The following is a 16,711-nucleotide window of genomic DNA, read 5'->3' as shown; positions in this document are numbered from 1 at the left end:
TACTCTGTCTGACTGATAGGCTTCTCAATATAATATCTAAATATTATTTCTTGGAAAGCTTACAGAATGATATCACATCTGGTCATCTGACTTTGTTTCGCATGCTATCACCAGCACTAGAAGCTGCCAGGATTTTAACACCTATGTGTTACAATACACGCAGATAGAACTTTGCTCAGATCTGCTGCAGCTCCTGGAAGCCATAAAACAATTTCAAACCTCTACCCTTCCAGAGTAGCAATTAGCTCACCCCAAAGACAATATAGAATGTTTCCTAGTACAAAGTTTTTGTCTCTGGCTGCAATCAGAACTGTAAGATAAAATCTTTATAGCCTAGGCCCAGTAATTTAATTTTCTTACTATTTCTTAAAGTCAGGTGGATTGAGATTAACCTCTTCTCTTCCAGTATCCTATGTTACAATATATACATTTAAACAGTTACAATAATGCATGTAGATTTCTTTTCTGCCCAGCACGGCACACTGTTGATACATTTTTAACACAAGCAGCTTAGAAATAAATTTCCAACACAAGTATCTGTACAAATCATTTTGATATTCAAATATCATACAATTCTTTACTAAATTTCAGCTAGCTGTGCTGGCATATGTTACACATCCATGGCTCTACTTCTACTGGCATAGCTGGCAATACCTCACATTGTTATAAACTCCTTCAAAGGAGAACCACTACATAGCCAAACATGGGTGAAGGACCTATACCCGAATCCCAGTAGCACCATTGCCTCATTGCCTCCTGCACAAATAATTAGATTTATATTCAATCAATTAAAGCATACACAGTTTTATACTTAACCAGTGGGTTTAATTTCATTGTCTGTAACATTTGTGTGTTGATATATATATATATATATATATATATATATATATATATATATATGTGTGTGTGTGTGTGTGTGTGTGTGTGTGTGTGTGTGTGTGTGTGTGTGTGGGTAGATATATAACAACCAAATAGCAGGCCCATCAGCAAACTAAAGCCCATGCTGGACAAATAGCAAAAGAGCAAACAAAAGGAAAAAAAAAACAGCAAGGCTACCACAGCTATAGGCATAAATTACGTACTTTAGTAAAACAAGGATAAGCACTTTTGCATATTCTGTTTCCTCAGATGTAGATATATTGCACACACACACACACACACACACACACACACACACACACACACATACATAAGCACGCACACACACACACACACACACACACACACACACACACACACACACACATGCACGCACGCACGCACGCACGCACACACACACACACACACACACACACAGACACTGGAAATGTATAGCATGATTTTGTCATAATTCATTTATATGGATACAAAACTTGTGTAATGATACATTTAGAATATGGGTTTCTGAATGCACTTTCTGTACTTCTCCTTATTTACAGAATTATTACAGAATACTGTGGGCTTCCAGTAATGACTGGGGTAGAGGGAGAGTTCTTTTGAATATTTTCTCTCTAGTAGTGCTTTTTCTAAAGCTGTTAATGGAGTCTCTTGTACTTAAGTCTTTCTCCATTTTGAGCTGAACTCATGGGTCCAGCTTGGACTCATATTTTGTGGTCTTACCTTTCAACTGCAATACATCTTGTGTCTTAGACTTAATCCTCTGTGTCAAACTATAGCTTACTGTACAGCTGAATGAAGAATGTGCCCACCTTCCATTAAGAGAAAAAAACATATTACTGAAGTAATGTTGTTACAGCTGCCAGGTTAACAGACGAAGTTATGACAATAAATCTTTAGAAATACTGCTTCAATGGTTTCAACCCTCAAAATATCAGAAGGGCTGATATAATGAGAGGGTCCTTGAAGGTAGTATGTAGACTTTTGCAAACTGGTAAGTAAGGACTAGTTGTGATACTTTGAGAGAAAGAATTCATATGTTAGGAATGTTGTAGTGGGTACGTGCCATTATGTTGATGCTAACTTGTGGTTAATCTCTGGACATTTGTCCAGAACTGTCTTCTGTCATCAGTCAGCTAATAACTGATAGAGGGGCATCTACTCATGAATTTGTTTCATCAGTCCATTGCATTGCAGGTCTTCTATGTTGACCTTCGATCTTGCCAAGCATGATGTATTTTTTAATGATATTTCTCTATAACGATATGTCTGAAGTTGGAAAGTCTTATCATCTGAGCTTTTAGAGAATACTTTGGTTTTCTCTCCTTCAGTACTGATTTGAATTTTTTTCAGGCAATCCATAGTATGCATCCAACTTTTTACCTACATCATATGATCTGTTACTGGCCATCTTTCAAATCTGTATGACTATAGCTTTGATAGTTGAATCCTCATAGGAAAAGAAATTTTTCTGCACCTAAAGATCTTACCTAGATTCTTTGTGGCAGTGCCAAGAGTAATTCACTCACACTTTTTTAAGCTGTTGACATGCCATTACTGAGTATTGGTCAAAGCAGGCTGCCATTGTCTACTATTTTTATTTCTTCTCCAGCCTAACTAAATTTATTGATTTTTAACAGCTGTTAGACTCTGTTTTCTTTGTCTTAAAGATTAAGCCAATTTTGAAACTATTTTCTTTAATCCTGATAAGCAGATATTTCAGATAATCTTCACTTTCAGCCAGTAATATGGTATCATCAACATAGTGAAGGATGTTGATAATTCTACCCCTAAATTTTACATTTCAGTTTTCATTATTAAAACCTGCTTCTCTCTTGATGTATTTTGCATATAAATTAAACAGGGATGGGAAATTATGCAATCTTAGCATATACATTCACCAGTTCTAAACCCAATTTCTCCATATTCCGTTCAAACTATTTCTTCATGATCGATGTGAAGATTGTGCATGAAAACTATCAGGTGTTCTGGCAAGCCCATAGTTCTCAGAGTGGTCCAGAGTTTATCAGGATTTACATAGCCAAAGACTTTGCTTGAGATCAATGAAACACAAGTAAATATCCATTTTATACTTGTTTGCCTTTTAAAGCATCTCTCTTACATCCCTGATGCTGCATCTTTTTCCTCATCGTATCCTGAATCATTGCACTTCTGGAAACTTTTGTACCCTGTATGGTTGCAATTTCCACTGGATAATCTTGAAAAGAATCTTGTTAGATGTGGGTTCAGTGCAGTTCTGTAATGATTTCCACAATCAGTTTGATCATCTTTCTTCAAACTGGTACAGACACAGATAATTTCCAGTGATTTGGTCACAATGCTGTCTTCCAGATTTCCTGGTAGAGCCTTGTTAAATATAACAACTGCAACTGAGTCCTGTAATGCTTCAGTGGGAATGCTGTCAATATCTGATGTGCTGTTCTTTGGTAAAGTATACTTGCTGCTTCTATGCCAGTCATTGCCATTTGTTCCTGATTACAAAATATCCAAAGGGTTGTTTATCTGTTTGATGGCTTCAGCACAATGACTTGGCAATGTCTTCCTACTTTTTTTTTTGCATCCCTCCAAGGATCATACCCAACGGCTCCACTACTGACGCCCAACTGACCCTTTCTTTCTTCTGAAATGAGAGCCAGTAACTCCTGGGCTGGGTAAGATCCCTATGACTCATTTGATTTTGCCAAGAAATCATGATCAGCTCTTACATTCCCTGGCAAGAATAAGGAGACAAGGAGGAGGCCAGCCAGTTAGCCCTGGGGTGGCGTACCCCCCTACCCTCTCTCCACTGAGAGCATCTTCTCCAGTCAGGGCCTCCACCAAGACCCATTGTTGGTGTTTTCTAAGGGTAAACTTCACTCCATACACTGAATTTCTCTTAGATTTATTTCTACTAAGCACCATGACAGTTTTGCTGGCTAAAATTACTACACTAGAAAACACCCTTCTGATGAGCCAGATCTACATATCCCCCTATCCCACCCCAGCATGGGTGGGCCAGCAATGGTTGCTCACCTTCATTCTCCCCAGCCAACAGTTTCATACACCTGTACATCCACTCAAACTTGAGTCCCCTTTTGCTCTTTCCACTTTTTCTTGATCTTCTTAGCTTCATTCAGCACAGCTGTTTAATCATCTTTTTAATATTACAGTCTGAGAATGGAATTTTCTGTTTAGGTATTATAGTCTTTAAAAAGCTAGTTTTGTTTTTCCTCTAATATTTTCTGAATCTATCTACTGATTTGACAGGAATATGGGTCTTAAAAGGCAAATTCCCGTATCTGCAGTATGTGTATATCACTTTCTGTATGCAAGTATGGATTTCAGGAGGGGACACCAAACAGACAATACCAGAAAGCCTGATTTGTATGCAGTAGCCCAATTGATCTCAATGTATTCAAGGTTTATCTTTAAAACCGTGAAATGCACTGGTTCGAGTTCTCATATGAGCGACTCGAAACCACAAAACTGACAATGTCGACAAACCCTCATGTTCGAAAAACAGCAAATCGAACAGCAGATTCGTTGTTTTTCGAACTTGAAGGTTGAAGAAAAAAAAAGTGTAAAGTGTATAGGAGGGGGGCAAGCCCCCCTGCACCCCCCATGTGGGGGGCTGTGCCCCCGACACCACCCCTACTTTATTATTCTAACTCCGAGATCGCACTACAGCAGTGGGGAAAGGAACCATTTCCTGATCCCCACTATAGTGCAATCTGCCCCTGAATGTCAAATGTGCAGTGAGCGAATCTCACTGTGCATTCGCTCATTGCACATTCAAACCTTTTTCCATTCAGCATTTGCAAACCTTGCAGACTGCTTTTCGGAAATGTTCTGTTCGCCCTTCTGCAATACGTGGTTTTAAAGGTAAACCGTATTCAAGCATGTTTGTTAAAAGAATCTGACTATGAGTAACAAGAATTTTACAATTCTGTATGCATCATGTGATCTTCTGTGAACTTTACCAATCTTTTATACGTTGAATGCAGCATGTGCAGGAGAAGAAGTTATGGAAGATGGCAAGCAGGTTGGATGGCCAAAAGATGAATATTACATTGGTCATATGTTTTTCTTAATTTCTTTTTTTTTTTGATACATTAGTATTTATATTTAAAAAAGTCTAGCTATTCATTAATCATACTTGCAGTCAACTGAATATGTTTGAAAGAAATATATGGGTGCAGAAATAGCCCGAGGAATTTTATTTAGAGGAACACTTTGATGGATATGCCATCTGTGGTCTACAGAAGCAGTGTGATGACCGCTAATGTGAACACCATTTTGGATAAAACCTGCCAGACCAAAACAGCAGTTTCACAAATTAAAATCTGTATAAACTGCATTTAAATTGCCTTGCTGTAGGGTGATCTACCAGAGAATAAATTGTTTTGTTGTTGCATTGCATTTGAGGGTTCCTTTTTACTGTGTTTTTTACATTAAGCGGATCAGATTATGCATTTTGTGACAGACGTTAAGTTGGGAAGTACTCCAGAAGAGCTCGAGGTATAGTCTTTTATTGGTCAGAGGCTCATGAGTTAGAGTTCAGTTCTTTTCTCTTGCTATAAATTAGATGTGTTTGCACAGTTCTATGCTCATTCCACAGAGGTCAGCAAAGGTTGGTATCCTGGCTTGTTATTTATTAGTCTTTTCACTGTAACCAGTGTCTTCCAGGCAAAGATAAGTTATTGGATTTGATTTAATGCACTTGTATTTCATTATTGAAATGATTGCTATTGTGTTATGGCATTTAAAGAACATTTTAAAACACCTATGTAAAAATCACCTGTCTTCTCTAAGTGTTGTTTTCTAAACTGATTACATTAAAATTGCATTGCTGTAGGGTTATCTAGACAAGGAGTAAGTTGTTTTGTTGTTGCATTGCACTTGAGGATTCCTTTTTGCTGTGTTTTTACATTAAGAAGAACAGATCATCCATCTTATGGTTTAAAGTGTTTACCTGGTCCTTCTGAGATGGAAAGCTCTCCAGAAGAGCAAAAAGGTGTAGTCGTTTACTGGCCAGAGACTTCAAGAGTTAGATTTCAGTTTCTTTTTCTGTGTTTTTACATTAAGAAGACCAGATCATCCATCTTATGGTGGAAAGTGTTTACCTGGTCCTTCTGAGATGGAAAGCTCTCCAGAAGAGCAAAAAGGTGTAGTCGTTTACTGGCCAGAGACTTCAAGAGTTAGATTTCAGTTTCTTTTTTGTTGCTTTAAATTAGGCACATTTGTGTGAAGATGCTCACTGTTAACCAGTGGTTGGCAGTACCCTTTAAAGACAGAAATGCTTGGACAGTAAAGTTTGCCTATATAATTGGTATTAGGACTACAACCTGTAAATTAATTAGGTATTGCATGGAGTTCAGCACAGAGCAGCTAGCTTGTGCATCTAACAGCATTAATACCATATCTTAGCACTATCTAACTCTAGTCTCTAACCCTAGAGACCGTCTTAGTACACCTCTAAATAAGCCAGCCCTCAAAACATAATAGCCTACCCTAATACAGGTCCAGACAACATGGATATGCAAATTCCTTAGCGAGCTTGGTAGATCTGGACATCCTGAGGCAATTTAGCAACTGTCTCATGTTCACAGACAATCTTTTAATCCTTAAAGAAACTAAGACAGTATGCAAGAGATGTACATACACTATTTCCTTGGGGGCAAAAATCTCACTTACAAACAAGGTTGTCAAGAACACATAAACTACACTCACCACACACATTGAACATCTTATGCTGAGATACTAAAAAGCAATCTTCCCAAACCTCAAAAACCTCCTAAGCCTACAAACGGCAACACCTACCATCAGCAATCTCTACGGCATATACCAAAAGCAACACTAACCACCACACATGCACCTACACCCAATGGGCCCGTAAGAACAAAGCCCATAAGGCAAGCAAACACTTTACCCAAGACTCTTATCATAATGGACCCCATTGTATGACACATAGATGTCCCGCAAACCAAGTTGTAAGAAGAGAAGATAAAAGAACTAGTTGCTTATCTGGGCCCAGAATCTGCCAAGTTATGCATACACTCAAGATAATGCACCACAGATGCCAGTATGATTCTATCATAGTCCATATAGGTGTAAATGACCTGAGACATAACTCAATGGACTATATGAAAAGATGCATTATAGAGCTCTCTGAATATGTGTTAAAGACAGATATGTACCTTGCACTGAGCAGTATTCTACCTTCACCAAGTATGATGCCACAGTATGAACAAAAAAATGATAGACTTTAACATTTAGCTTAACTTCTGATGTCATTCCAGGGGGTTTCAATATTTGGCAGCATGAGAGGACATTGTTAAAAGATCATGTTGCTTTTTTCAAGGATGGTCTGCTCTTGTCCCCCCTTGGGCTTCTAGATATTGACTAAAACATTTGTATCCCCTTAGAGCCTTTTTAGTCAATACCAAATTGACAAAACTACCAACTTACCAAATAAAACCCCCAAAATCTAAAGGTGTTGCTAATCAGTGCTAGGAGCCTTAACAAGAAACTCCACACTTTGCAAGCTCTGCTCACTCGGGAGAATATAGACATCTGTGCTGTTACCGAGACATGGGTTAAAGCCATAGAAAGTACACCAGCAGTGTAAGGCTTTAGTGCATTTGACACATTTAGGCCATCAGCTGCACAGACAATGCCTAAAGATGGCAATAAATATAACTCTAGACTGGTTAACAAGATGATGCCGTGGAGATCATTCATGTGCAAATCGTCATAGATTAAGCCCCTTCCCATATCCTAGCAAGCTACAGGTCACCATCTATGCCCCAAGAATCCAATAACTTGAACCTAGACTTGGAGGCACTCACCATCCAGCCACATACCCTATTTGTGGGAGACTTCAACTACCCCTCTATAGGCTGGGAAACATGCACTGCCTCCAGCTTGCAGGTACAACCTTTCCTGGACTTTATTAACACAAATACCCTTGACCAGATAGTGTACACTTCAACCAGAGGTGCAACATACTGGACCTAGTACTCATCAGTATGGGAGAGAGCTGTACCCTCCCCCATGTTACATCCTCACTGATGAAGTCAGATCACAAAGCAGTCTCATTTGAAACAAAAATCAACATGGAAAACTCAGCAAAACCTGTAACAGTTAGTAACTATTCTAAAGCAAACTACATCCTATTAAGTGATACTTTGTCAAAATTCAGTGCCCATCCGAACCTTGAGATCACTGCAACCTATGTGGAATTATTCACAGAAACCCTACAGAAGCAAGTAAATGGCTGCATAGAGGCAGTTGTACCTGCTAGAAGTAAGCCCAAAGCAAACACCAAAAATGAACCACACTGATGGAATCTTAACCTTAACAGGGTATATAACAAAAGGAAAAAAGTCATGGCCAAACCCAGAAAAAGCAACTCTCATAATTGCAAGAGCTCACTAATTAAACTAAACAGGCAACTAAGAGGACTAATTAAATGCAACAAGGCCAATTATGAAATCAAGACAGCCTTTCAGGATAAAGGCAAACACAAGATCTTCTACAGCTATGTCTGAGGCTTTAAAGGTAACATACATCAATTTGTTCAACTGGTAGCTAATGGTACCACCTTCACCAAGTAGAATGGCATAGTGAATCTGCTGATTGATAAACTAAGCTGAAACGTCAACTCCCCTCTCCCTGCCTTCACCCTTGAAATCTCTACTAGCATAACCCCCCTCCCCTCAACCTTTAGCAATGAGTAGGTCATGGCAGTACTCCCTAAGACCAAAAACACAGCCTCAGTGAGCCCAGACAATATCCTAGATTTCCTCCTAAATAGCTTGAAACATGACCTATGAGGACGACTTCAGCCACTTTTTGACTGCAGCCTTAAAACTGGCTATATGCCATGTGAATGGAGGACTGCAATTGCTATCCCTCTTCACAAGGGTGGACAATCACCTGACCATGGAAATTACAGACGAATTAGTCTGACTAACCTAATATGAAAAGCCATGGAATGCATTATCATGGAAAAGACAAAGACATTGGCAACCTACAGACACTGGACTCATCCCAGTTTGGTTTTGCCAAGGAAGGTTCATACCTACTTAACCTGGTACATTTCTTTGAGAGGGTCACCAAGGCAATGGATGAGAGGAAATGTGTATAACCCACCTACCTAGACCTGGCTAAGGCATTTGATACACTACCCTTTCAAATATTAACACACTCACTGAACTAGGCATAAATCCCTACATAACTCACTGGATTGCCAGGTGGCTCACATATAGGACTCAAAAAGCCAGGATTGGTGAGAGTACCTCCACCAAGAGACTAGTCACCAGTGGAGAACCACAGGGCTCAGTGCTGGGCCTCTGATACACCAAGTTTGCAGATATCTGTAAATTGGGAGCTATCATAGGTTCCCCCATGACACTAACATCCTGCAAGAGTCTAACACAGACAAAATACTTTTGTCAAACTAAAGACCAAGAAATGCATTATAGTGCCTTTTGGGAAAAGTCCACTCAGATTAATTACTCCATTGATAAGACACCTCTAAGTGCTGCCCAAGTACTTAGGGATCTGGGAACATATGTGGACAGTAAATTGGCCTTTGACCAACACATAGCTAATGTACTGAGAAAAATCATTATATGTCACCCACCTTATAAGCAAGGCTATGGCAGCCAAATCCAAGGAAGTTATAATTCCACTTTACTCTTATCAGAACCATCATTGAGAACAATGTCACCTTCAGCATGTACCTAACCAGGCATATGCAACAGATGGAACACCCACAGAGGTTTTTCACCAAAAGAATCCAGGGTATTAATGCATTGTCCTATATGGATTACGTTAAAGCCCTATCTCTATACTCAGTGTCGTACAGGTTACTGACAGGAGATCTATGCCTGGCATATAAGGCATCCTTAGATCCAGCCCTGATGGACCTTTTGCATATCCACAAAATTAATAGCACCAGAAACACTAGGTCCAAGGATTTAAACTTTGCTTGCAATGTAAATTGAGCATGCTGGCAAGACAGATATATGTCTCATAGAATTCCCATGCTCTGGAATAGGCTTACCATCCATGTGAAGCAGAGTCCATCTCTAAGCCTGTTCAAACGTAACCCTGATCATTGGATGGGAAATCAAAATTCACCCTTGGTCTGGCCCCTATGTCTCTGATAGAAGGAGGCCAACAGTAAATATTCCCTAATTAACACGTCCCCCCACTAAACCTTTAAAAACCTGCTAACTAACATATCCCTCAAAGCAGATGCCCATGTTACATGGTGACTCAACTTTGTTGGGTTGGTCAGCTAGGGTTATAAAGGCCCTGGTGGTCGTTACTCTAGTATATAACTAGTATAACTAGCATATAGCTATGAACCTATGAATAAAGTGTAAGAAATTTAAAGGCCTGGACTATGTTGCTATCAATCGTAAAACAAAACTAATTAAAGATGTTGCTCCTGGAACTAAAACAGAAAACCGTGTGCAAAAAGCATTGTGTTTTAGTTCAGTCATTATTGTGTCTGATGTGGAAGCAGAGTGGCAAGTGAGACTTTAGTATATCTGCTTGCTTTGGCATCACATACACTAAAATTGAAATGATACAGAGAAGGGTTGCATGGCCCCTGTGCAAGGATGACACGTAAATTTGTGAAGTGTTTTTCCCCATCCATGTGAAGCAGAGTCCATCTCTAACCCTATACCATGACATACTATGATAGGAAATCACAAATTCATCCCTAGGTTGGCCCCTGTGTCTCTTGTACACTGAGGCCAACAGCAAATATTCCCTAACTAACATATCCCCCCACATGACTTTTTAACAAACTCCTAACTAACAGATCCCTCCTAACAAACATACCCCTCCTAACAAGTATACACCCCAATTAACAGGCACATGTTACCAGGGGATGCAATTGGGTTGGTCTGTGTGGCAAGGCTTATAAAGGCCCTGGTGGACATTAGCCTACTATATACCTATGAACATGTGAGACTTCCTGCTTAAGTGACTTTGAAGGCTGACACAGGAGCTGATGCTAGTGTGACATCACATGCTACCTACGAGAAGTTTCTTAAAGCATCTGCAGTTGCTTGAAGCAGAGACTGAGACCCGTAGCCCTGCTTCAAAACTCAAGTCCATTGCTAAATTTGTAGCATGTCTGAGTGGAAGTCACATAAATTTGAGTTCTAGGTTTATGTGCTAGATGGTCTGTACTTAAATAATCTAATCAGGAAAGCTATGCTGTGGGAGACTGGATTCATTGCCAGAATAAACCAACTCAAAATAAACATGTTGGCGGTCTTCTTAACTGTGAAACAGTAAAAATTAAGTTGAAAAAAAAAACACACTGTTCCACGTACCTTGACCCCACACAGGAGGGTGCCAGTTCCTATGCTGTCTAAAGCAGATCAGAGGTTAAGTGAATGCAAAGCCTTGACATAACTGAAGGTATAACTAAGCCAAATGATTGGTGTGCTTCTGTGGTTAGAGTGACTAGGAAAAATGGCTGTGTGTGAAAATGTGTTGATTAAAAAAAATCAATGATGCTTTAGTGAGAGAAAGGTTTGTTTTATCTACATAATAAGACACAACAACCAAGCTGATAAATGCTAAAGTGTGCTCTATATTAGATACTTCTATGGATTTTGGCCAACACCTGTAGACAAGGAGAGTTGAAAGCTGTCTATCATTTTTCACCATAGGTAAGACTCTGTTTCAGAAGGCTGCTGTTTGGTAAAACCTCAGCACCTGTAATCTTTCGGTGTAAAATGACTAAACTACTCTATGGGCTTGCTGGTGCTTCTGTTGCTGTTATGGATGATGCCCTAAGATATGGCTGAAGCAAACATATTATTCAAGATAACATGTAGTGCTGCAAAGTTTTCAGAACTCAGGGTTAAAATACAACTAAGACAAATTCTGATTTGGAAAGGCTAATCATAAAAAAATTAGTTACAATATAAATGATGGTGGAATAAGACCAGACATAGGTAAAGTCAGAGTAATAACTGAGTTGCAGATTCCATCTTGTGTAACAGAGTTAAGACAAGTCATAGGCATGATTAGTTTTATGGGACACATTTGTAACAGATTTCTCAACTGTGCTACATCTGTTAGCTGATCTGTTTAAGAAAAATGTACCCTTGACATGGGTACATCCCCAAGAGCTACAATATTATGATGTTCATAGGTTCATAGGTAGGTACTAGGCTATTGACCCTAGGGCCTATATAAGCCTAGCCAAAAAGGTACCCTGGCTTTCGCCAACCAAGAAAATTATTTTCCTATGCCCCTGTCGAGCAGAGCCACAGAGGCAATCCCCAGGGTGAATTTCCTATTTCCATCCAATCATCAAGATTTTTCTTGAAGAGTGCTAATGAGGAGCTTTGTTTGATATGGATAGGTAGTTTGTTCCAGAGTATGGGAAGTCATTGGGACAGGAATCTATCCCTCCAGCATGTTCTGTTTATTGTGGTGATAAGGTTTAGGTCCTTAGAGCATGTAGCTCAGACAGATTGGGATTTCTGTAAGTGGAGCATGTCCAACAGCTCTGGGTTTGACATAGCTTTGTATGTTAGGCAGAGATAGCCTCTGAATAGGTGACATGCAATGCAGAAAAGCTGGAGTTTTTTGAGACGGCCTGCATAGGGCATCTGTTTGAGGCCAGTAATCCTCTTTGTGAGGTATTTATGTGGCCTTTCCAGTTGTTGCAAATGTCTTGTGAGGTACATACCAAAAGGGGCATTGTACTCTATAATGGGTCTAGTGAGTGATGAGTAGAGGGGAACAATGACCTCTTTTTTCCTGGATGAGAAGCCTTTTGTGATGAGGTGTGCCATGTAGAAGGATTTTCTGACTACTGTGGCAATGTGATTATCAAAGGAGAGACTACTGTCCACCTGTGTCCCAAGGTCTCTTATCATACTTTTGGTGTTAAGTAGACTTCCACCTATCTGGTAGCTCATGGGTAAAGAGTTTTTACCAAAGGGGATGACAATGCACTTTTTGGCATTGAGCTTCAGGCCATGGCTTTGACACCAGGCATCTGTCTCCGTGAGGCCCTTTTGTGGGATATCCACATCGTTAGGAGTTTCGATTATGGCTCCTAGTTTGCAGTCATCTGTAAACTTCATTAGACAAAGGCCTTCTGTGTTACCCTGTACTTCAGAAAAGTAGATACCAAACAGGAGAGGACCCAGGACTGAAACCTGTGGTACTCCACTTGTCACTCGGTCTGAAGTCAGATTTGGAGTCTGCTGCTTTCACAGTGTGAGTTCTGTCAGTGAGCCAGTTGGCAACCCATCTTGTGACACAGGGATTTATACCTAGTTTAGTGAGTTTATCTATAATTCCAGAGTGGGGGATTGTGTCAAAAGCCTTGGTGAGATCTAGATAGGCTGTGTGAACCACCTTACTCTTGTCTACGGCTTTGGTGACTGCTTCAAAGAAGTCTATCAGGTTTAGGAGACATGAGCTGCCTTTTACAAACCTGAACTGGGTGGGGTCCAGAGTTGGAGATTACCAATGTCTTTGTTTATAAGTTCCATGATAATACGTTCCATGGGCTTGCAGACCAGGCTCATTAGGCTGATGGGGCAGTAGTTCCCAGGGTCCGTGGCGGCTCCCCCTTTGTGGAATGGAATAACCGTCACTGTGTGCCATTCAGTGGGTACAAAGCCTGCGGTGAGGCTATGATTGAACATGGTGCTTAGGTGGGGTGCCAGTTCATTCTGTAGTTCGTGTAGAACGCAGCCTAGGATGTTGTCAGGTCCCATGAATGCTGTGTTCTTGGTTTTAGAGAGTGTGGATTTTACCTGTGCAGCCATGATTACAGGAACTTTGCATTCTTCTGGTATAGAGATAGGCCCTTTAGGATGTGGGAGGGGGGTAAAATTAGCACTGAACCTATCTGCCAGGATGTTGGCAATATCAGTTGGTTCTGTATATTTAGTGTCATTGTGCTGTAACTCAGAGCAGATCTGAGTGTTGCCACTGAGATTCTTGACATAGCTATAGAATGTTTTGTGTCTGTCTTTAGAATCAGTGGCAATTTTGTTTTTTTTAACTAGCTTTGGAGAATTTTATGAGGATTTCAGCTTCTTACTGAGGCTGACCAGAGAGTTCCTCCAATTATGGGATTTTACTCTTTTTTGCAACAGTTTCTTTCTTCTGTTGTATTGTTTGTTTATGGCAGGGGACCACCAGATTGGCTTCCTTTTTTTGGAGGATAGCATCTTGGTTCTGTTAGGGATAGCATGATCCATGCACTCGTGTAAGTGCTTATAAAGTGCATTTGTGTAAGATTCAGCAATCGTACCTCTATTGTAGGTCTGCATGGGTGTCGTGAAGTTTGCCACTTCTGTCTTAAGAAGCGTGAAGTTGGCTTTGGAGAAATATTTTATGGTGGTTTCCCTAATTGGGGGTGGGGGCAGGATGTGGATGTCTAAAGTGATTAGCTTGTGGTCAGATCTGACCAATGAGGAAATGACAGTACTGAGTGCTGATGCAAGTATCTATGGCCTAATGTTACAGCCAGTTGTTTATTGCTCTAGAATGCTGACTGAGGTTGAACAGAGATATTCACAGATTGCAAAGGAATGCCTTGCAAGTGCATTAGCATGTGAGAAATTCTCCTAATACCTAATATGGCTCAAGAGTTTCTAACTCCAGAATGATCATAAACTACTACTTCTGCGAATCAACTCCTATGACTTTGTCAAAGTGCCATCCAAATGCCAGTGACCATTAATGAGCTGGAAAAGTTTATTGCCAGATCAGTGCATGTGTCTGGAAAACAGTTAGCTGTTGCAGATGGATTATCCAGAAATTTTATACATGACCAATCTGTATCCAAGACAGAAGATGATGTTGCTACCTATTTGCAAAGCATAATTGTAACTAGACCAGGGATTACAAAAAAACTAGAAAAGCTTAAGCAAGCTACTAAGCGACTGACAACAAGCATACCCAAGAAGGATGGTTAAATTGTTGGACACAAACCAAGCATCCCACGTGTAAATGATATATTGACCAACCCCAACTATCAGAGCTTGCTGATGTAACTAGACAGAACTGTAATGCCCTCTTCACTGTGAACTGAAGTGCTACGTCAACTACACAAAGGTCATTAATATCCCACCAAATGCCATGAAGGAACCACAGTGTCAGTATGGTGGCCAAATATCAGCTAAGACATTGCTAGTCTAGTGTACAAGTGTTACTTTTGCATTATACATACGACACCTCAAAAGTGAGAGAGATTTATTCCAACTCCATTACTATAAGATTCTTAGAAAGAGAAAGCTGTTGACTTGGTGAGTTTAAAAGTAAAACCTGCCTCATAATTGTGGACTATTTTATAAGCTGGAATTGGAAAGATGGAATGGAAAAGAACAAGGAAGCATGTCTATGATGGCCAGGCATAAGCAGGCTGCTGTGGAGACAGCTGCAAGGTGTCTTTCTATGTGATATGATGAGGCTGCTAAACGTAGACTCTATTTTACTACATATAGGAGGGAATGTCCTCAGTCTTTGCCTTATACACTTTATTGGGTAGTATGCATGCTGGGGCAAGTCTTTGCACTCACTCATTGTTGATTTGGTTTTGCAGGCATGTTTCACCAGTAATGTTAACTGAGTTGGTTTCTAGGTACAGCTACTCAATTTTCCTAAGGTGGTTGATGGTTTATTTCCTTCTAAATCTGATGTTTTTCCTCTTGACTTCAAATGGGGAAGTGTTTTTGTTGCTGACACATATTGTAAGAGATGTTTCACTTCTTTCCAGAAGAATCCTGTTTCCATGTGGAGGCTGCAAGACTGACAATAATTAGGCACACTTTGTCTTTTTGTGGCAAGCACTTATAATTGTTGTGATCCATATATTTGAAGGTTGGAGATGCAGTTTTAAACAAAATTAAAGTGTAAAGGAAGTGAGATCAAGATTATTGAAGCAATCTAGATAACAACTAATGGCAGGGTGGTATAATACATCTAAAAGGCTAGAGGGCAGATATGGTTTTGCTTCAAGACTGTGGAGAAAACAGAGATGGGAAAATATAAATTAGTCTATCTAATTTGTGCAGTATTACAATTGTATCAGTTCTGAAAAAAAAAATTCTGTAGGCCAAGTAAGAGTGCAGGAAGGTCATTACAGAAAAACATTACAGAGAACTTGACAGGTGACTAAAACAACAGTAAATTATTGTGGGCTGCCAAATGCACTTACTATAATTTAGAGATATATTTGACATAGAGAAGTATGCAATAATTAAGCAAATATCAGACATCATTGAAATTGCTTTGAAAATAGCAACTGACTAAACAGCTAATTGCCAAATAGAACAGAGAAGGTAATATTGAAGCGTGCTTGGACCACTTTCTGTTCTTAATGACGCATTTTTGAACTTGGCTCCTTTCTTTACTCTCTCTGCCCTTTGCTCTAACATCTTCCTGTTTGCGTTTGTGCAGCCATTATAGGTTCATAGGTTCATAGGTGTTTACTAAGCTAATGACCACAAGGGCCTTTTTAATTCTAGCCATGCATCCCAAATCTCTGACGAATTCTGTGACCCTTGATAAGTGTAAGCATGGGCCTGAGAGATGAACCATTTACAGGTTACCTGTTTGCATCAGAGACATAGGTGCCAAACCAGGGATGAATTTCTGGTTTTCCATCCAATTGTCCAAGTTGCACTTGAATTGGATTAGGGAGGAACTCTGCTTCATATAGATGGGGAGCCTGTTCCATAGACAGGGTAGTCTCTGTGATACATACCTATTTCTCCAGAAGGTCCTATTTATATCACAGGCAAGGTTTAAGTCTTTAGAATGGGTA

At 39.9% G+C, this 16,711-nt stretch overlaps 1 pseudogene; it reads left to right on the top strand.

Annotated features, from left to right (window-relative positions):
• The first annotated feature begins 10,443 nt into the window (after positions 1-10,443).
• LOC122795193 lies at positions 10,444-10,539 on the top strand (annotated as a pseudogene).
• Positions 10,540-16,711: the final 6,172 nt, after the last annotated feature.

This window comes from Protopterus annectens, chromosome 2.part1 (assembly GCF_019279795.1).
Source record: "Protopterus annectens isolate FY-2018-M chromosome 2.part1, PAN1.0, whole genome shotgun sequence".
Lineage (NCBI taxonomy): Eukaryota > Metazoa > Chordata > Ceratodontiformes > Protopteridae > Protopterus > Protopterus annectens.
This window is presented reverse-complemented; position numbering and strand designations above follow the sequence as displayed.